Source organism: Electrona antarctica, assembly GCF_951216825.1.
Source record: "Electrona antarctica genome assembly, chromosome: 10".
NCBI lineage: Eukaryota > Metazoa > Chordata > Actinopteri > Myctophiformes > Myctophidae > Electrona > Electrona antarctica.
Window position 1 is genome coordinate 8,907,067 of NC_136791.1, and position 20,706 is coordinate 8,927,772.

The window sequence follows — 20,706 nt, forward strand, 5'->3', positions numbered from 1 at the left end:
TAGTTCGCCACACGTATGGTAGGAACATGTGCAAAGTGCCCAATTTAATGGGAATCAATAGTCATTTTAAATCGGTAACAACCTTTTAGGGCACATATAAGTACTCTAGTATACGCCATTTAAAAATACATTTTTTAAATAAATGTATTAATTAAAAAAAACATTATTTACGAGGTCTTATTCTGAAGCCCTTATATTCGCCAGCTCACAACCCGGAAGTAAACCGAAGGTGTTATATTCGCTGGCTCGACGGAACTCTTGGTGGGTCTCCATCGCCTGTGCGCTGGTATATTGAGAGAAGAGGTTAGAGACTGACTGTCTCCCTTGACCCATACAGTTATCGTCATCTCTAGTGGGGGGGGGGGGGGGGGGGGGTGTCTTCTGTCGTATGTCAGACATATTCAGCTCCGTCGCAGCCAGGTCAATTGAACCACGGTCGCCATTCGGTGGCCGGTGGTCATCACGTGTTCCACAGTCTGTAACGGGCACAAGGTCCAGCGACCTCAGGGGAGAGTCGGCAGAATTGTTAAGCAACATAAGATTACGAGGGTGATAGGATGCCTTCTGGTGCAACCTAATGAGGCTCTGTTTGTTTACTTTGACACCTACACTGCTTCCAGGAGAATGTGCCAGCGTTTGCCCGACATGAATGCCAGTGTTTTGATAAAGGTCAACGAGAGTGAGACAAGCTGGTTGAAGTTTGCCCACTTTAATTAGCACTGGCTTTGTGCTCTCAAACTCTCACACAGCCATTATGTCCAAATACAGGAAGAAAGAAAGATGGTTGAAAAGTTCAACTAGTCGATCTACAATTCTACATCGACACGTTGTGAGCTTGTAGATTGGCTATTTTAACTATTCAAAAATGTTTTTCATAATAGTGAAAAAAGGCAAAGACGTTTAGGGATAAGGGGATAGCATGGACGAAAACAGAGCCCTTAGCGTACAAAGATGGACGGATGGAGTGCAAAACGTACAACAAGACGGAACCCTAACAACAGTGTGTCTCCCTCAGACGACATTAGTCAACTTATCTATGACGTATACGTCTCCAAATATGTCTAGGTATTTCCTTGACCTGCCTTCCTACATAGTACATACGTATGTATGTAGGCCTACGTATGTATGAGGGCCTCAAAAAGTCCATGAACTTTCTAATGCTGGTTTAGAGCACTTACAACAAACAGAGTAGCAGCCAAGTCTATGGACTTTTAATGTTTGTTTAGAGCCCTTTTTTGATCTCTGCTACAATGGCAACCATGACGTTGTCACAATACTGTCCAATCAGGCGTGACACGGCAACTCTGGAGGGTTTTGGGACATACATAAATGAGTAAAGCACCGGAGAGTTTAGTTTATAGTTATATGGATAATTATATGGATATTTCGTTGGTACACACAACTTATTTTCATATTAAAAGAGTTCAATCTCACTAATTAATTGAATGTAGGATGGCATGTGATTTTGGAAAGATTGACGTTGGTACTCAAGTGGAAATAAACCGTGGCGATGATCAGAACTGGCGAATCAACCGGGCGTTGGTGACCTCACTGAACGAGGACAGGAAGACTGTAACAGTGGAATGGATTGAAAACAAGGAGGCAAAAGCTAAAGAGGTCGACTTGGGATTTATATTTGCTCTAAATCCAGATGTTGCCCCGGATGAGGACATTGTCCCCAGCCCTCCACAGACCCCACTGTGTCCCACTGCCACTTCCGTTAAAATCGACAGAATTGCAAAGAACCATCACACGAGTGCACCGTCTAAGAGTGACGCCGCATCCAGACATAACAGAGTGGTGGCCACCAGTGCCAGGTCTCCCAAGTCTCCTCAACAGCCTGAAACATCCCCCCCTCCCACCGCCCAACAATACCCGCTGAACAGGAGGAGGACGTCCAACGGGGACGGGGAGACCAGAGAGAAACAGAAACAGCAGCAGATCAGGTACATGATCAGAGACTTTCGAACCAGTCTGGACTGCGCACCTCTGACCACAACAGACCTGATTAAAAAACACAGAATATGCGTTTGCGTGAGGAAGCGTCCGCTGAACAAGAAGGAACGGACCATGAAGGACTTTGACGTGATCACCATACCCAGTAAAGACGTGGTGATGGTCCACAAACCCAAACAGAAGGTGGACCTGACCAGCTACTTGAAGAACCAGACCTTCCGCTTTGACTACACCTTCGACGACTCCACAACCAACGAGATGGTGTACAGGTTCACAGCCAGGCCCCTGGTGGAGACCATCTTTGAGAGGGGCATGGCTACCTGCTTTGCCTATGGACAGACAGGAAGTGGGAAAACGCATACCATGTGTGGAGATTTTTCTGGCGGAAGCCATGATTGTTCCAAAGGAATCTATGCATTAACTGCTTGGGATGTATTTCTCATGCTGAAGAAACCCAACTATAGCAAGTTAGAACTACATGTGTCCGCGACCTTCTTCGAAATCTACAATGGGATGGTGTTTGACCTTCTTAATGGCAGAACCGAGCTGAGGGTGTCGGATAACGGTAAACAGGTTCGTGTGATAGGACTACAGGAGACGGAGGTCGAGTCTACGGAGGAGGTTCTCAAACTCATAGAGGTGGGAAACAGCTGGAGAACATTGGGTCAGACATCGGCGAACGCACGCTCTTCTAGGAGCCACGCCGTCTTCCAGATCATTCTAAGGAGGAAGGGGAAGATGCATGGGAAGTTCTCGCTCATCGACCTGGCCGGGAATGAGAGAGCAGCCGACGTGTACAACACTGACTACAACACTCGTCGGGAAAGAGCCGAGATTAACAAGAGTCTGCTGGCGCTAAAGAAGTGCATTAGGGCTCTGCGACGCAATGACCCTTACACTCCCTTCAGGGACAGCAAGCTCACTCAGGTCCTCAAAGACTCCTTAATTGGGGAGAACTCCCGTACGTGCATGATTGTAACCATATCTCCTGGTATGTCATCATGTGAGAATACCCGTAACTCACTACACTACGCTAACAGGGTGAAGGAGCTGGCAGTCTTGACCCCAAGCAGTGGAAGGAGGTCTCCCCAACAACCACCACGCAGCCAGCCAGCTAGAGTTCTAAGGAAGAAAGGGAAGAACGGGAAGTTCTCGCTCATCGAACTGGCTGTAAACGAGGCCGGATATGCCGACCACCACACACATCTGGAGAGAGTTGAGTTTGAGCAAGAGTCTGATGAAGAAGTCGGTGCATGGGGTGCAACAAGCCTTTAGAAGGAGAATACCAGCACTCACGGAGTAGTGCAACAAGCCTAACCTGATGTCATTCTGTGAGCAGAATGAAGAAGAACTTAACTGTGTGAAATTACAGTAGCATCAGCTGAGAGAAGAGAAAACAGGAGGGTAACCACCACCATTCCTAACTATGGTAAATTGTAAATGGTGCATGACATACCGCCTTTCGCGATTTAGACATTCACCCATTCACACACATTCATACACCGATAGCGGAGGAGACACTGCAAGGCACCAACCTGCCTTAGTTGGGAGCAATCTTGCTCAAGGACCCTTCGACAGTAACGCACGGGGGAGCTGGGAGCGAACCCGGGACCTTGTCCCGTTTCCAAGCGGCCGTTCTACCTCGTCCTGAGCCACCGCCGCCTGACATTTATGTACTGTACATGATCAGGATTTCTGAGCCTACAGACTACAGACCTCTGACCACAGCAAGCATCATCTAACATGACAGAGTAATAACTTTGTTGGCTCTCATGTGGATCTCGGACTTCCATGTGTGTTCAAAATGGTTGTGTCATCTCATGTACAACTAAGCAAAATGTTGGTGTGTCATAGGTTCTATACAACAATACAATTAATGACAATACTCAATGTAATAAGAATACAAACAATATATAGAGAAGAAAAGATTACAAAAATAACAATGCAATAGTACAGGTAAAACCACTAAAATAAATAGATAAATAGTTGCAATAGTACATTTAAACAATAAAGCAGATTAAATAAATACTTTTAGCAGCAATTGTGGTACATTTTATACAGCGGAATGTACGGTACAGTATTCACATAGGATATACATTACTTCACTTTATGTGAACAAAAACTGAGCAGTATGGTTTTTATTTAATTTTTTTATTCATTTTATTTGCAGTTTTTTTGGACATAGGCCATCTCTAAGACACGTGACTTTGGGCAAAGTTTCAGCCAAATCCGACCACTATTACATATTATGCCAAACACGGATAATTTTGCAACTGGTTATCCGACATCAATATTTTGGTTAATTAACAGTTATTATTATTTTATTTTACTTTATACATTTTATCAACAGTTTAGCTAGGAGGGTCTTTCACATAGGGCACAAAAGAGCAACAGATGCCATTGATATCTGGCGAGTAGAAGATTGCCATTTGATAGATTCTTGAGATCCGAATAATAGTACGAATTATGCACGAATTATGCAATTATGCACAATTATCCACTTATATTATTTTTTTATTGGGGTTACCAGGTTTGTAACAAATAAGCACTCCTGCTTATATACTTCATAAACACATCTTTATCTACTGGGTTACCAGGCAGTACCATGCAGTGTTGCTGCTGTTTTGGGGCACAATGTCACAAAGTCCTTGGCCCTAATTATAACACTCTGTTATGTCTGGGATGTCCCGATCAGGTTTTTTTGCTCCCGATCCGATTTCGATCATTTGATTTTCTGCCGATACCGATTTTTTCCCCATCCGATATTTATATTTTTTAAAGAACACTACGTGCCGTATCAGTAAAATATCCCAAATCACAGACAATATCCAGTCTAATATCATGATATGGATATAATATTGATACTAGGGATGTCCTGATTATTTTTTTTATAGTTTAGTATATAGTTTTTTTGCTCCCAATCCAATCTGATTCTGATCATTTGAAAATAATGTGATCGGCCCCGATTTCCGATCACGTGATCGGATCGGGACAACCCTATAGTCCTAATCCAATATACGCTTCGTGCTTTTCCATTTTCATTGGCTCTCACTCTCTGAAGAAGAGCGCCTGTGGCACAACGAATAAACCTGCGTTCATGTCTCTGGCACCAGCCAGAGTCTGTCTGAGGTGCACTAGAGCAGGGGTGGGCAACTTTGACGATGGAGAGAGCCACTATATTTCCACACTCACTCCAGAGGGCCGCATTGCATATTACTGTCGTAGCAAAAATAGCTGATCTACAAGCTCAAAACGCGTCGCGCTGCGACGCGTTTTGAGCTTGTAGATCAGCTATTTTTGCTATATTTGAATTGAAATACTGAATTATTTTTTCCTTTTTTTATTAGAATCCTGAAAAGTAACCTTTTTATTGATTTTCAAATGGATTTAGTTTTAGTTATGATAACTTTATGAACTAAATACAAATTGTACACAAAAAGACAATACTACTAATACTAGTCGTTAAGTACTAGTCATTTAACACTTTAATTGCCCGGAACTATTTAATCCATTACATTCATGCGCCCAGTCGATTTATAAACACGGACGCCTTTTCCGGACGGACCGGCCGGAAGTTCATGATGTTGTGTAGCAGCTAACAATAGCCACAGCACTTTAGAATCGATCGACAACAACGGGAGACAAGAATAAATCTATCGAGACTAGCGACTGGACTGCGGAGCGCCGTCTAACACAGGATATTTTTTCAGAAAAAGACGGGATGATTTAGATCGCGATTTATGAACGTTTTAAGATTTTCGTTTTCATCAGCTAAACAGAGGAGGGAGGTTTTTGATGACGTCTCAGTCTTGCGCGTCACCGAGGAGAGCCCAGCAGGCGCGCCTGGGCTATACAGCCAGGCGATCTGTTCTCGTATCAATAAACTTCGTCTTTAGGACAATACTTCGTCCTGAGCGTCGGGCGTTACTAATAGAAAGGACAAAGAACTTCGTCCTGGGCGATTAATCTGTTAATACTAGTCATTAAGTATAATTAAAGCAGGTCATGTTTGCATGTTTGGAATTGCAACAGCTGAAATCAATACTATATCAGTATTCTGATATTAACCTGCGGGCCGCACTAAGTGAAGGTGGGGGCCGCATGTGGCCCCCGTGCCTCCAGTTGCCCACCCCTGCACTAGAGGTACCCGTGGTGGTGGGCCTTGGTAAACCTGCGTTCATGTCTCTGGCACCAGCCAGAGTCTGTCTGAGGTGCAGTAGAGGTACTCGTGGTGGTGGGCCTTTGCTACACTATGTCTCTGGCACCAGCCAGAGTCTGTCTGAGGAGCAGTAGAGGTACTCGTGGTGGAGGGCCTTGGCTACACTAATAAACCTGCGTTCATGTCTCTGGCACCAGCCAGAGTCTGTCTGAGGTGCAGTAGAGGTACTCGGTGGTGGTGGGCCTTGGCTAAACTATGTCTCTGGCACCAGCCAGAGTCTGTCTGAGGTGCAATAGAGGTACTCGGTGGTGGTGGGCCTTGGCTACACTATGTCTCTGGCACCAGCCAGAGTCTGTCTGAGGTGCAGTAGAGGTACTCGTGGTGGTGGGCCTTGGCTACACTATGATGCACCAGCCAGAGTCTGTCTGAGGTGCAATAGAGGTACTCGTGGTGGAGGGCCTTGGCTACACTATGATGCACCAGCCAGAGTCTGTCTGAGGTGCAATAGAGGTACTCGTGGTGGTGGGCCTTGGCTACACTATGATGCACCAGCCAGAGTCTGTCTGAGGTGCAATAGAGGTACTCGTGGTGGAGGGCCTTGGCTACACTATGTCTCTGGCACCAGCCAGAGTCTGTCTGAGGTGCAGTAGAGGTACTCGTGGTGGTGGGCCTTGGCTACACTATGTCTCTGCCACCAGCCAGAGTCTGTCTGAGGTGCAGTAGAGGTACTCGTGGTGGTGGGCCTTGGCTACACTATGATGTCTCTGGCACCAGCCAGAGTCTGTCTGAGGTGCAGTAGAGGTACTCGTGGTGGTAGGCCTTGGCTACACTATGTCTCTGCCACCAGCCAGAGTCTGTCTGAGGTGCAGTAGAGGTACTCGTGGTGGTGGGCCTTGGCTACACTATGTCTCTGCCACCAGCCAGAGTCTGTCTGAGGTGCAGTAGAGGTACTCGTGGTGGTGGGCCTTGGCTACACTATGTCTCTGCCACCAGCCAGAGTCTGTCTGAGGTGCAGTAGAGGTACTCGTGGTGGTGGGCCTTGGCTACACTATGTCTCTGCCACCAGCCAGAGACTGTCTGAGGTGCAGTAGAGGTACTCGTGGTGGTAGGCCTTGGCTACACTATGTCTCTGCCACCAGCCAGAGTCTGTCTGAGGTGCAGTAGAGGTACTCGTGGTGGTGGGCCTTGGCTACACTATGTCTCTGCCACCAGCCAGAGACTGTCTGAGGTGCAGTAGAGGTACTCGTGGTGGTGGGCCTTGGCTACACTATGTCTCTGCCACCAGCCAGAGTCTGTCTGAGGTGCAGTAGAGGTACTCGTGGTGGTGGGCCTTGGCTACACTATGTCTCTGCCACCAGCCAGAGTCTGTCTGAGGTGCTGCAATAGAGGCACTCGGTGGTGGTGGGCCTTGGCTACACTATGATGTATGTTCATGTCTCTGCCACCAGCCAGAGACTGTCTGAGGTGCAGTAGAGGTACTCGTGGTGGTGGGCCTTGGCTACACTATGATGCATACTGTATGAGGCAAGCAGGAAGGTTGCAAGACAACAGTGTTTTTTGTTTTTGAGGTGCACTAGAGCAGGGGTGGGCAACTTTGACGATGGAGAGAGCCACTATATTTCCACACTCACTCCAGAGGGCCGCATTGCATATTACTGTCGTAGCAAAAATAGCTGATCTACAAGCTCAAAACGCGTCGCGCTGCGACGCGTTTTGAGCTTGTAGATCAGCTATTTTTGCTATATTTGAATTGAAATACTGAATTATTTTTTCCTTTTTTTATTAGAATCCTGAAAAGTAACCTTTTTATTGATTTTCAAATGGATTTAGTTTTAGTTATGATAACTTTATGAACTAAATACAAATTGTACACAAAAAGACAATACTACTAATACTAGTCGTTAAGTACTAGTCATTTAACACTTTAATTGCCCGGAACTATTTAATCCATTACATTCATGCGCCCAGTCGATTTATAAACACGGACGCCTTTTCCGGACGGACCGGCCGGAAGTTCATGATGTTGTGTAGCAGCTAACAATAGCCACAGCACTTTAGAATCGATCGACAACAACGGGAGACAAGAATAAATCTATCGAGACTAGCGACTGGACTGCGGAGCGCCGTCTAACACAGGATATTTTTTCAGAAAAAGACGGGATGATTTAGATCGCGATTTATGAACGTTTTAAGATTTTCGTTTTCATCAGCTAAACAGAGGAGGGAGGTTTTTGATGACGTCTCAGTCTTGCGCGTCACCGAGGAGAGCCCAGCAGGCGCGCCTGGGCTATACAGCCAGGCGATCTGTTCTCGTATCAATAAACTTCGTCTTTAGGACAATACTTCGTCCTGAGCGTCGGGCGTTACTAATAGAAAGGACAAAGAACTTCGTCCTGGGCGATTAATCTGTTAATACTAGTCATTAAGTATAATTAAAGCAGGTCATGTTTGCATGTTTGGAATTGCAACAGCTGAAATCAATACTATATCAGTATTCTGATATTAACCTGCGGGCCGCACTAAGTGAAGGTGGGGGCCGCATGTGGCCCCCGTGCCTCCAGTTGCCCACCCCTGCACTAGAGGTACCCGTGGTGGTGGGCCTTGGTAAACCTGCGTTCATGTCTCTGGCACCAGCCAGAGTCTGTCTGAGGTGCAGTAGAGGTACTCGTGGTGGTGGGCCTTTGCTACACTATGTCTCTGGCACCAGCCAGAGTCTGTCTGAGGAGCAGTAGAGGTACTCGTGGTGGAGGGCCTTGGCTACACTAATAAACCTGCGTTCATGTCTCTGGCACCAGCCAGAGTCTGTCTGAGGTGCAGTAGAGGTACTCGGTGGTGGTGGGCCTTGGCTAAACTATGTCTCTGGCACCAGCCAGAGTCTGTCTGAGGTGCAATAGAGGTACTCGGTGGTGGTGGGCCTTGGCTACACTATGTCTCTGGCACCAGCCAGAGTCTGTCTGAGGTGCAGTAGAGGTACTCGTGGTGGTGGGCCTTGGCTACACTATGATGCACCAGCCAGAGTCTGTCTGAGGTGCAATAGAGGTACTCGTGGTGGAGGGCCTTGGCTACACTATGATGCACCAGCCAGAGTCTGTCTGAGGTGCAATAGAGGTACTCGTGGTGGTGGGCCTTGGCTACACTATGATGCACCAGCCAGAGTCTGTCTGAGGTGCAATAGAGGTACTCGTGGTGGAGGGCCTTGGCTACACTATGTCTCTGGCACCAGCCAGAGTCTGTCTGAGGTGCAGTAGAGGTACTCGTGGTGGTGGGCCTTGGCTACACTATGTCTCTGCCACCAGCCAGAGTCTGTCTGAGGTGCAGTAGAGGTACTCGTGGTGGTGGGCCTTGGCTACACTATGATGTCTCTGGCACCAGCCAGAGTCTGTCTGAGGTGCAGTAGAGGTACTCGTGGTGGTAGGCCTTGGCTACACTATGTCTCTGCCACCAGCCAGAGTCTGTCTGAGGTGCAGTAGAGGTACTCGTGGTGGTGGGCCTTGGCTACACTATGTCTCTGCCACCAGCCAGAGTCTGTCTGAGGTGCAGTAGAGGTACTCGTGGTGGTGGGCCTTGGCTACACTATGTCTCTGCCACCAGCCAGAGTCTGTCTGAGGTGCAGTAGAGGTACTCGTGGTGGTGGGCCTTGGCTACACTATGTCTCTGCCACCAGCCAGAGACTGTCTGAGGTGCAGTAGAGGTACTCGTGGTGGTAGGCCTTGGCTACACTATGTCTCTGCCACCAGCCAGAGTCTGTCTGAGGTGCAGTAGAGGTACTCGTGGTGGTGGGCCTTGGCTACACTATGTCTCTGCCACCAGCCAGAGACTGTCTGAGGTGCAGTAGAGGTACTCGTGGTGGTGGGCCTTGGCTACACTATGTCTCTGCCACCAGCCAGAGTCTGTCTGAGGTGCAGTAGAGGTACTCGTGGTGGTGGGCCTTGGCTACACTATGTCTCTGCCACCAGCCAGAGTCTGTCTGAGGTGCTGCAATAGAGGCACTCGGTGGTGGTGGGCCTTGGCTACACTATGATGTATGTTCATGTCTCTGCCACCAGCCAGAGACTGTCTGAGGTGCAGTAGAGGTACTCGTGGTGGTGGGCCTTGGCTACACTATGATGCATACTGTATGAGGCAAGCAGGAAGGTTGCAAGACAACAGTGTTTTTTGTTTTTGCGTTTTGTTTTGTTTTGTTTTTACCTTTTCTGCTTCCACCTCCTCCCTTCTATTTTTTTCCATTTGGCCTCGGTTGATGACAGTTGGTTGACAGTTCACCGTGTTGTGTACTGTGTTAGTGTGCTTTCTGTTGCTGCTAAGCTCCATAGTTGGTCTATAAGGTTGTATTCCTCCACTTGTCCCTGACAGGGAAGAATTCTGCAGAGAGGTTGCATAACTTGCATATAGAGGTTCATGCTGTCCCAATTCCCATGCACTCAACAGGCAACTCAACCTAATTGGATTACATTACCAGTTTAGATGAATCTGTTACTTCAATGGTCACAATGGTAAGAATCAATCCTTCCTACCCATTCGAACAATCAGTACAGCACGGTTAGTGGCCATTCCGGTGTCAACCAGTCAGTGTCCTACCAGGGTCTAAATGTCTCAATGAATGAAGAACTTACCCGAAACGTTACCATTATAAGTAAAGATATTTTGGGAGCCTTAATTGGTGTGCGGATTTTTCATTTCTTCTTTCTGAAGAACTTACTCTACCATACAGATTGGTTCAATAAAAGTTTTATTCATTAAAACAAAATCGTAGCTTTAATTAGCACAAAAGAACAGACTTGCACAACATTGCAATCTAGCAATGATCAGAGTAGATGTCGTGTGCAGAATCATTAATAGCCACATCTTTAGTAAAGTCACATCGGTTAATTGGTGGTGTTACTATATTTAATTTGAATTTGGTTGTCTAACCAACTTCATGCCAAAATCCCACTTAAATTACTCATGATGAAGATGATCGGTCCTGTCATTGTTGAATAATTTGCATGGTAGATTGCTGCAAGTCACCACACAGTTGAATCCCAGGGACTTTTGGTAGATAGTTGCTAAGCACCAGTGATTCTAAAGGCTTCCTAATTCCCCAACTACCTTCATTAGTTACTCGAACTAATTTAATCTCAGGAGCTCTTGCTCACCACATTCCACTTTTTGTTCAGATCACAAATAAGGTTCCAGTTGGAAAGATGTTGTATTGAAATTCTGTTTCATAAAAGGTCATATACTGATTTACTTTATTACCGTACACCGAGCTATACTCTAAAGCTGCACCCTGCATTTGGCATTGTTTTTATTGCACAGGCCTTCACAGCAAGGGTGTCTGGTGACATATCTCCTTTAGCCAAATGGATCTAACTTTATACTGTATACATACAGTACATCACCAATAACAACTCAAGTGACTCATAAGAATAATGTTGGTGTAACTGGGTTATTTGCAGACTCCAACAGTGCATGTAAAGATTTGTATTTACAGTGAAAGTTTCACTTTCACTTAAAGGGATATTTCACTTACTTTTGGTCACATTATCAAAATATCAACTACTCAGATTTATGTGAACACCCAGACCTTCAGGCTGATTAACCACCTCCGCTACGTGTCGGTGGTTAATCAGCCTGTCGGTGATTTATCTATAAACAATGTCCACTCAGTGCCACACATTATCCCTTATATTACTTCATGCATGCAGTGCCACACACTGGCATATACCTTTACTGCCTAGACCTGCATGGTCTTTGTATAAAACAAAGTATGTTACTGTTGTTGCTGTTGTTGTTTGTCTATTGTGTAGCAAAATAGAGGCTGCAATTCCTTTTGTTAATATAACTCTTCTCCAAAGTTTAAAAATTAAACATTGCAAGTTTACACTTTCGGAATTAAATGAGCACCGTGTGGACGTTATTGTGCAGGCCTCTAAGGACAGTAAACATCGTCTGTGTTAATCTATCCATTTGCTCTTTCAGAATGAAATGAGCACTCTGGACTTTTATTGTGTATGCCTGTAAGCACACAGTAAAGATCTCAGTGATTATTTATCCATTTGTGACTCTCCAGAGTTAGATCACCTCTCTGGATTTTACAGTGTAGGTATTGTGGTTGTGCATTTGAAGCAAGGCCCCCTCGGTTAAAGATCAATACACTTCCTCTGGGTGTATGTAACAGGCGGTGCTTGGGGAACAGAGGGGCCAGCTGGGCTCTGTGTCCACTAAAATCAAGATGACGTACTATAGTCCACAAGTCGTTGGTGTCAGGCAGAAACCTTCTATCTCCATAGTTCAACTTTTTTTTGGTAAATGGATGTCCTACTTTGTCATACTACACAGTGCCACAGAAAAGTAGCAAAACTAGCCAGTATAAGCTCAATGCGTCACATCACTTTATTTGTATTATAGGTGAAAGTGTATCTGGGTTTTATAAATAGTTGAACCAATGAAAAGTAGGCAAGAGCCTGCACATAATAACTATACCGGTACACTGGAACCACTGGAACACAGGCATTATTTATTTTCCATTTCCTGAAAAGTAACGTTTTTTTTGGGCAATGGACCTACAAGGTTTCCACCCACAGCGACAACATGTATGGGAAAGAAAGGGTTGAAGAGAGTTAACCCATTTTGGGGCAAGAACCCCTTTTGGTGTTTTAAACATTATGTTATAATTTAGCTATTGAAAAATAGCAGATCTACAAGCTCATAGCGCGCCACCGAGTGGCGCGCTACGAGCTTGTAGGTCTGCTATTTTTGAAAAATCGTGAAAATGTGGCACAAATCTTTGAATATAATATATTCTTTCAAGAAGACTTTTTATTTATTTCGACGTCAGGCCTAAATGGGTTAAGGGTGGGGGCGGTGGCAGGGGGTCTGCAAGCCGGCTGCTAGTGGAGACCTTCACTCTCTCCTGTATCGATTACTGTCCACCACCTAATTAGGCCTCAGAGAGAGCCAGGCAGCCAGCCGATGTGTGGGAGAGAAATAGGCAAGACGAGCGGGGAGGGGGGGTGGTCAGGGGGGGGACCTCTGGCAGAGAAGTGCAAGCGCTCTCTGCTGTGTCAATAAGAGGAAGAATGGTAAATAATATGAGATGAGACACACAGGTGTCCTTCCTCTGCCTTTTCCACCAAGCCACACACGGCAGTGCTCAGAGTGATTTTAGAATGAGCAGATGAGCTAGATGAAAAGGGTAGAAAGGAAAAGGAAGAAAAGCAAATGGAGACCTACACTTTGTTTGGGACAGCTGTTCAGTGACGATGACGATGATGATGATGATGATGATGACGGGCAGTCAGGATCATGAATCATATAACAAGGTTTAGTTCAAATGTTTTTGATATTTGAATAGTCTTCATGGTCTCCAAAGGCAATTTTCATATTTTATATTCAATTTTGTATATTATATGTAAGTCTCAATGAATAGTTACTTCATTACCTATACTTATGTGAGCCTTTAGCCATTCAATTAGAATATTGCATCGAACATGTTCATTTTTCCAGGAAAAGGGTTTGGACTTAGCCCTACAAGCTGGTTTCCATCATACAGGGACGTTTATACTTAAATGAGGCTTGTACTACTACATTGTTCTATACAAAAGGGGTGTGGTAAAACAAGGATCTACTGTATAAAGCGTAGGGCTTAATTTAGTAGAAGTGAGCCTATTTGTTCTTGTGGACCTGTTGCACCTCTCCCAGCCTTGATCAGGCCATTCCTTGACCATCATATAATCAGTCCCTCTCACATCAGTGAGACATGGAAGTCTTCCTGGATCTTGACTTCTTGCTTCTCTCAGCTTTAGCGCTCTCCCTATGGAGCACTGTACAGTACAGTATGTGCAAAAAGCTTTTCTCCATCCCTTGACACAGCCCTGTTACATCAACTTGCTGCAAAAGAGTCTTATAGCGTTAAAATTACACTTAGTGCGCTCCTTGGGGTTAGTAGGTCTCTCTAGCTGTAATAGCTCAGGAATGCGTTGCTCAGGGAGCAAGAAAGAAATTGGACCTTCCAAAGAGGTATATGTAGCCTAACCATGGTCCACAATACTGTATAGCTGAAGCTGTGACTCCAAATGCGTTGTAGTGGGAGTTCAGCCAAGGGTTTTTGGGCTTTGGGTCATGTCATTTTTCAAAACAAAGGAAACAAAGTCTTATATGCACATCCGATCGGCTCAGAGACGGGGGTGTAGGCGGGTGTGTAGGCAGTATAAAATAAAAAAAGTTCTTGTGACCCAAAAATGGGACCCAACCCACTACTTGGGAAACGGTTGGTTACGCCATACAAATTGGTTTACGATAATGTTTTATTCATTAGACCGGATTGTAGCTTTAAAATATCTCATATAGTCTCCTGCATGCTGTTGGTTTGGATCTGTGTGATAGACTCACAGTGAGGGCAAAACATTCCAGATGAGTCATACATACATACTGTATGGAAATTATATAAGAGGCCTTTCAGAGTTATGCAGTTACAGTAAGTAGCCTTGCCGAGCCATGAGGCCCATAGGGAAGGAGCCTATCTCCTGTTTCTGTAGCGTGAGGCAGCTTGATGTACAAGTACACCCCCTGGACATGACGCTAGTATGTCGCAGGGACTTACCCCCAATCCAACCCTTGATGCTGAGTGTCAAGCAGGGAGGCACTGGGTCCCATTTTTTAGAGTCTTTGGTATGACCCGGCCGGGGATTGAACCCCGACCTCCCAGTCTCAGGGCGGACACTCTAACCACAAGTTACAGTACACTCACATTAAAGGCCTGACGTCGACATTTAAAAAATGTATTTTTAAAATGTAATTTTTTCTGAAAAACCTCATGTTTCTATATCAGTGGTTCTCAATATTTCATGTTAAGGACACCAAACATTTTATGAAATATGCCTCCGACCCCCCCATCTGAAAATATGTTGTTCCAGGGACCCTCCAGAAGCAAAGATTTGAGTTAAAAACTGAAACTCTGAAAGAATATATATTCAAAGTTTTGAGGCACATTTTCACGATTTTTCAAAAATAGCAGACCTACAAGTTCATAGCTCGGCACTCGGTGCCGCGCTATGAACTTGTAGATCTGCTATTTTTCAATAGCTAAAGTATAACGTAATGCTTAAAACACCAAAAGGGGTTCCCGCCCAAAATGGGTTAATGATTGTAGTTCATGTAGCAATGTCAGGTAGAATATGAAATGCCACAACATGATGTGAACGACCCCCTTTTGCCAAATAATAGGACATGTACATGTATACTGTATTATTTAGTGATGGGATTTGTCAAACGCATCAGTATCGGCTGATAGTTGTTACTTGCGCGAGCAGAGCGCGCAATGTCAGTGGCGGCCAATCAGAGATTGTGTATTTTTGGTGGCGTCACTCGGCTAATCAGGGATTGGCTGATGACGTAACTATGGTACATTTCATTTGGTCATTACTTGCGCAAGCAGAGCGCACAAGTACTGTGGTCGGCTGCGTATGTATGGTATGCATGGTATATATGTATAGTATGTATGGTATGTATAGGCCTGTCCTCAGTGGTCCTTAATTGGCCGTTGATGGTGACGTGATTAAGATATGTTTGGTCGGCCGCGTATGTATGGTAGGCATGGTATATATGTATGGTATGTATGGTATGTAGGCCTGTCCTCAGTGGAACCTAATTGGCTGTTGATGGTGACGTAATTAAGATATGTTTGGTCGGCCGCGTATGTATGGTAGGCATGGTATATATGTATGGTATGTATGGTATGTAGGCCTGTCCTCAGTGGTCCTTAATTGGCCGTTGATGGTGACGTGATTAAAGGACCACTTCACCACTTTTCAACCTATCTTCATATAATAGGTCCTCACTAATAATCATGATAAAATGGCATGATTATTTTCTACTGTCTGTCTCATACAGTAGGAGGGCTGTGGGCAGTTTAGAAACCGTCTTCCAGTGACATCATCATTAGGCAGATTTTTTTTTAAACAAGATTTTTTTACAAAAATGTTTAGATTTTCATTATCGTGACAACGATGGCTTCCATTTTCGCATTGCAACTTTTCAGGACTAGAAAGCCTGCAGTTTCTGCATCGATGATGTCACTGGAAGACGGTTTCTGAACTGCCCACAGCCCTCCTATGAGACACAGATCGAGTAGAAAAAAATTGCGCAATTTTTTCATGATTATTTGTGAGGACCTATTATATGAAGATAGGTTGAAAAGTGGTGAAGTGGCCATATGTCGGTGTGCGTATGTCGGTGTTGTCCGTCCGCCAAGGGACCACCATTCTTGATGACGTAACTAAGGTACGGTAAGAATGGTGGTCCCTTATTGGCTAGTTTAGTTTAGTCTAAGGGACCAGCTGGGAAGGAAGGGGACTCGGAGGGGGAGCTACAGTAGTAGAAGTGTTGAACTCGATTGCTCCCACAGCAAAGCCACTTGCAGCTCCTGAAGTGAAATAGCTCACACACATCAGCTACGAGATAGCAGGTAAGAGGTTAATGGAGAGAGAACGAGTGCATCTTTCCGGCCCCGGCGTTGCCGCCAACTGCAGATAGTAGAATCTGCAGTTAATGTCATGAATAGGAGACTGAATAGGAGAATAGGAGTCATGAATAGGAGACTGCAGCGGAAAACAAATAGTGACAGTACAGTAAACCGAGAGAACACCTGCACGAACTTGACAGAGGACATCGAAAGGTGCTGCTTTAACCCATTTTGACCTGAGATCAGATTCTAAAAATGTCTTCTACATCCTGACAGTTTTCTGAAAAAGCTATGTTTCTATGTCAGTGGTTCTTCGATTTTTCAAAAATAGCAGACCTACAAGCTCGTAGCGCGCCACTCGGTGGCGCACTATGAGCTTGTAGGTCTGCTATTTTTCAATAGCTAAAGCATAACATAATGCTAACACCAAAAGGGGTTCCCGCCCCGAAATGGGTTAAAGTGAAAGATCGAGGCAATGCAAGTAAAGCAGAATACCTAATGTGAAAATGGGAGACTATAGCAGCTTGCATCAAGTAACTGACAGAGGCAGTGTCAGAGAGGACAAATTGATCAAGGCCAATCAAAAACAAATCAAGAGAGGGGAGGAGGCTGCAAGGACTCTAGAGGCTTGAGGGAGAAATCAAATGCTGGAATCAAACGCCAACTGCTGTGCTGGGCAAGAAGCTCCCTGGATGATGGTACCCAGATCTGAGGCCAGCATGGAGGATGGGCTGTGTGACATCTGTGGTGATGGAAGATGTAATTACAGTAGGTACAGAGTCGGGGCAGAGCTCCCCTCCACACTTACAAACACTTTCACAAAGCGTCAGAGCCAAATGGGTGCTCTAAACAAATAGATGGGGTGATAGATCGTGTAGGTCAGGGGTGCCCAAAAGGTAGATTGCGATCTACCAGTAGATCACAAAGGCTGTGCAGGTAGATCACTTGACATGTCCCTAAAACATATATAATTTAAATAAAACAATATATAATTTGGCATCTGACACTTAATTAATGTGACTTGATTGATTGACAAACAATGGCCTGTTAACCAGTTTTAAAGAATGTTGAGCAGTAGCATTACAAAGTTACATACAAAAACTAAAACTATTTCCATTTCCCCCTCGTTTTTCAAAAGTGTGTTTGTCAAGTTATGTAACTCCAGTTCCACTATTCCAAAGCCCACTCAGGTAAAAATGTTTAACTACTTTCAGCAATGAGATAATATCTTTTTGGTGGGTAGATGATGTCGAGCTAGTCATTTTGAAAGTAGCTCTCAAAGTCTGGGCACCCCTGGTGTAGGGTGATAGATTGTACTTGGTTTTTAATATGTTATTTGGATGACCCTAAGGATCATAAAAACCCTTGAACGATTACTCAGTGGGAAGGTCTCTGTAGCCACCAAAATATATGGTCTAACGATTCCTATGCCTGTTATATCGTTGGCTACAGTGCATGTGTCATCCCAGCAGTGTCATGGTCAGACCTACATAGTATTGCGTAACTATGGCAACCTATCCGACAAACCTGTATGTTGTGAAAGCCTTTTCTACAGCGGTGCAGCTCTGTGTTGGGGTTAACAGGGTAGACCTATTCTTCACAATCACAAACCTGATGCTTTGATTGATTGATTGAAGTATTTATTAACAGTTTGCAGAATGGGTACATTTACATGAAAATACCATGCATCAAGTTTACAATTCAAACACTGAGAACGAGGGTGAGAAGTGATCAGTTGTGCACACAATTGAAAACTACAGGTATATTGTTCCAAAAGCTCTTTAGTGGAAGCATGAACAACATGGATTTAGTATAAAGCTCAGTAAGCTCAGTGAGCTGTACTTGGATTTGGAGACATACAGTATAGATTTGTTACTGGCATACCTGTTAATAAACAACATGACTAAACTAAAAATGAAAATGTCTTTTCATGAATAAATAACCAATAACCATCAATTATCGTACAAAAATAATAAAGGAAGAAAGGTCAAATGTTCTACATGCGCATCATCATGCTGTAACATGACATATCTTTCATGCTTTCTCCTGCGTTTGAATCTCACAAGGGACATCGACACTCTTGAGAGCATAACATGAAACCAAATGGACCATTTGGTCCCTTATGGGTTATGACATAAGGGTAATTTTATGCTCTCAAGAGTTTAATTATTGTTAAACATCTGCATTACTTAATTTACAATAAATCTACACAATTAGGCTAGAGAATGTAGAAGAATTGTTATTTTGATCAACGTGTGCCTGTTATCTCTCTCCTATGGTACCACATGAATACAGCATGGAATTGCGGACAAAATCTTATCCAACAACAACAAAATTCGTAGTTTTGGGTCTGAGAGGCCGAACGGCCAAGCTACACCAGGCTTTTCTCGCGCGTTTACCCTAAACGCGCGGCCCGCGCGTGCGTTTTTTAAAATAGGACTGGACCTAAATTAAACGCACGCGCGGGGGTAAACGCGTGCGTTTTGTGCGCGAAAAGCCTGGTGTAGCGTGGCCGTAAATGTCATCAATTGGTGGTCCACTCAAATGCCGAATAAATAATGGACCTTGATATGAAAAGGGTTGAAAACCACTGTGCTAAAGATGTCGGTTGGTCTGGTCTGTCTGTCTTTCTGTACATCCACCATAAGTGGCCACTTGGGTCCCAAACTAAATATCTTGAAAACTGCTGGCTGAATTGCCATGGGATTTGCTGTGCACCTTCATGGTCCTCATGGCATGGGGGATGACCCCCTACTGATTTGGGTGACCCAATGGCCTTTCCTCTCTGACCCGTAGGCCACAATCTCCTGTAATGGGTGGATTGCCACCAAACTCTCTCAAAATGTAATTTGCCATGGATCTTTCCAAGCGGTCAAATTGCTAAAATCAGCCAATCATTCACAATGAATGCACAATGACAACGTATCATGATCAGACCCTTAGTGAGCTTGCCATGTAGATCTGTTATAGTCGCTACTTTTGGGTATGACAAAGTAGGGCATTCTTTTACAACAACAAACAACTAAAAAGTTGAATTATGGAGATTACAAGGTTTCTGACCGACAGCAACAAAATGGAACTTAATGGAGGAAAAGACTCCGGCATAAGATAACAGTTTTACACAAACAAAAACAAGTTATGGTCGACAACATTAGCGTTGTTGTTGGTGGGTGAGTGAGTGGCCAGTGAGTCGAATGAACACTGAACCACTGGACCCTGCCAATAGCGGAATGAATTGAGGGAAAATGTGAAGACGTGATCGAATTTCTCTGTTATGTAGTATTTTTGTTTTGTCTTTTTGTAATTGTTTATCAGTCCCATTATCAAATAAAGAGTAATTTACCATAATACAGGTGTAATCTTTCTCTGTGAATTTGAGCATCTTGGTGAGGTGCGGTCCATCGTCCTGTGAGAGTGTCTTAATTTGTGTTCAGCCATGGTCTTTGTTGCCGTTGTTCTTAGTTTTTGTTGCCGCAATGGCTGGTCGTCTTTATAGATGTGTTCTTTAACCGACAGACACGTTTGGAGACATTTCATTGCCATACTGAACTAAACAGAAACAACTAGAAAAAGTGCCCTTCTGGGCACAGGTCTCCACCAGGAGGATAGGACTGTGTGAGATGTTTGGCAAAATGTTTAGGATTAATATAAACATGTTTTTGAGGCATTTTGTTCCAAAAATGTGTTTTGCAAAAATCAACCTGTTGGTGGCGCTATAACAGGCCAATGTGAAAAGGGTGGGATATATTCCTCAGCCTAGTAAGAAAATGTGTGAAAGATTTCACGTAAATTGCATGCTGCGTTCATGATTTGAGGCTTTTTGTTCAAAACGGGGCAATCTTGCAAACTGTGAAAGCTAATTATAGCCAATTAGGATGGAATATGAAATATCGGACAGATCCGACTTGAGCACATGACCATAGAGATAGTGTGTAACGATTTGTGAGATTTTTGGACAGAATCTGGAGGAGTAATATAAAAAAATGTGTTTTACAAAAGTCGGCCTCCTGGTGGCGCTATAAAAGGCAGATGCGGAAAATGCAGGTCAAAGGTTTGTCCTTGGCCTCTAGGGAGTGTGCATGCAACGTTTCACGCAGATCGGTGCAGTTTTAGGTAAAAAATGTGAAAAGCTGCCTCATGGTGGCGC

At 44.5% G+C, this 20,706-nt stretch overlaps 1 pseudogene across 1 annotated transcript; it reads left to right on the top strand.

Moving 5' to 3' along the window:
- The first annotated feature begins 1,452 nt into the window (after positions 1-1,452).
- LOC306931526 (kinesin-like protein KIF2A) lies at positions 1,453-3,082 on the top strand (annotated as a pseudogene). The gene has a single exon. The product of its transcript is annotated as a kinesin-like protein KIF2A (transcript).
- The last annotated feature ends 17,624 nt before the right edge of the window (positions 3,083-20,706 follow it).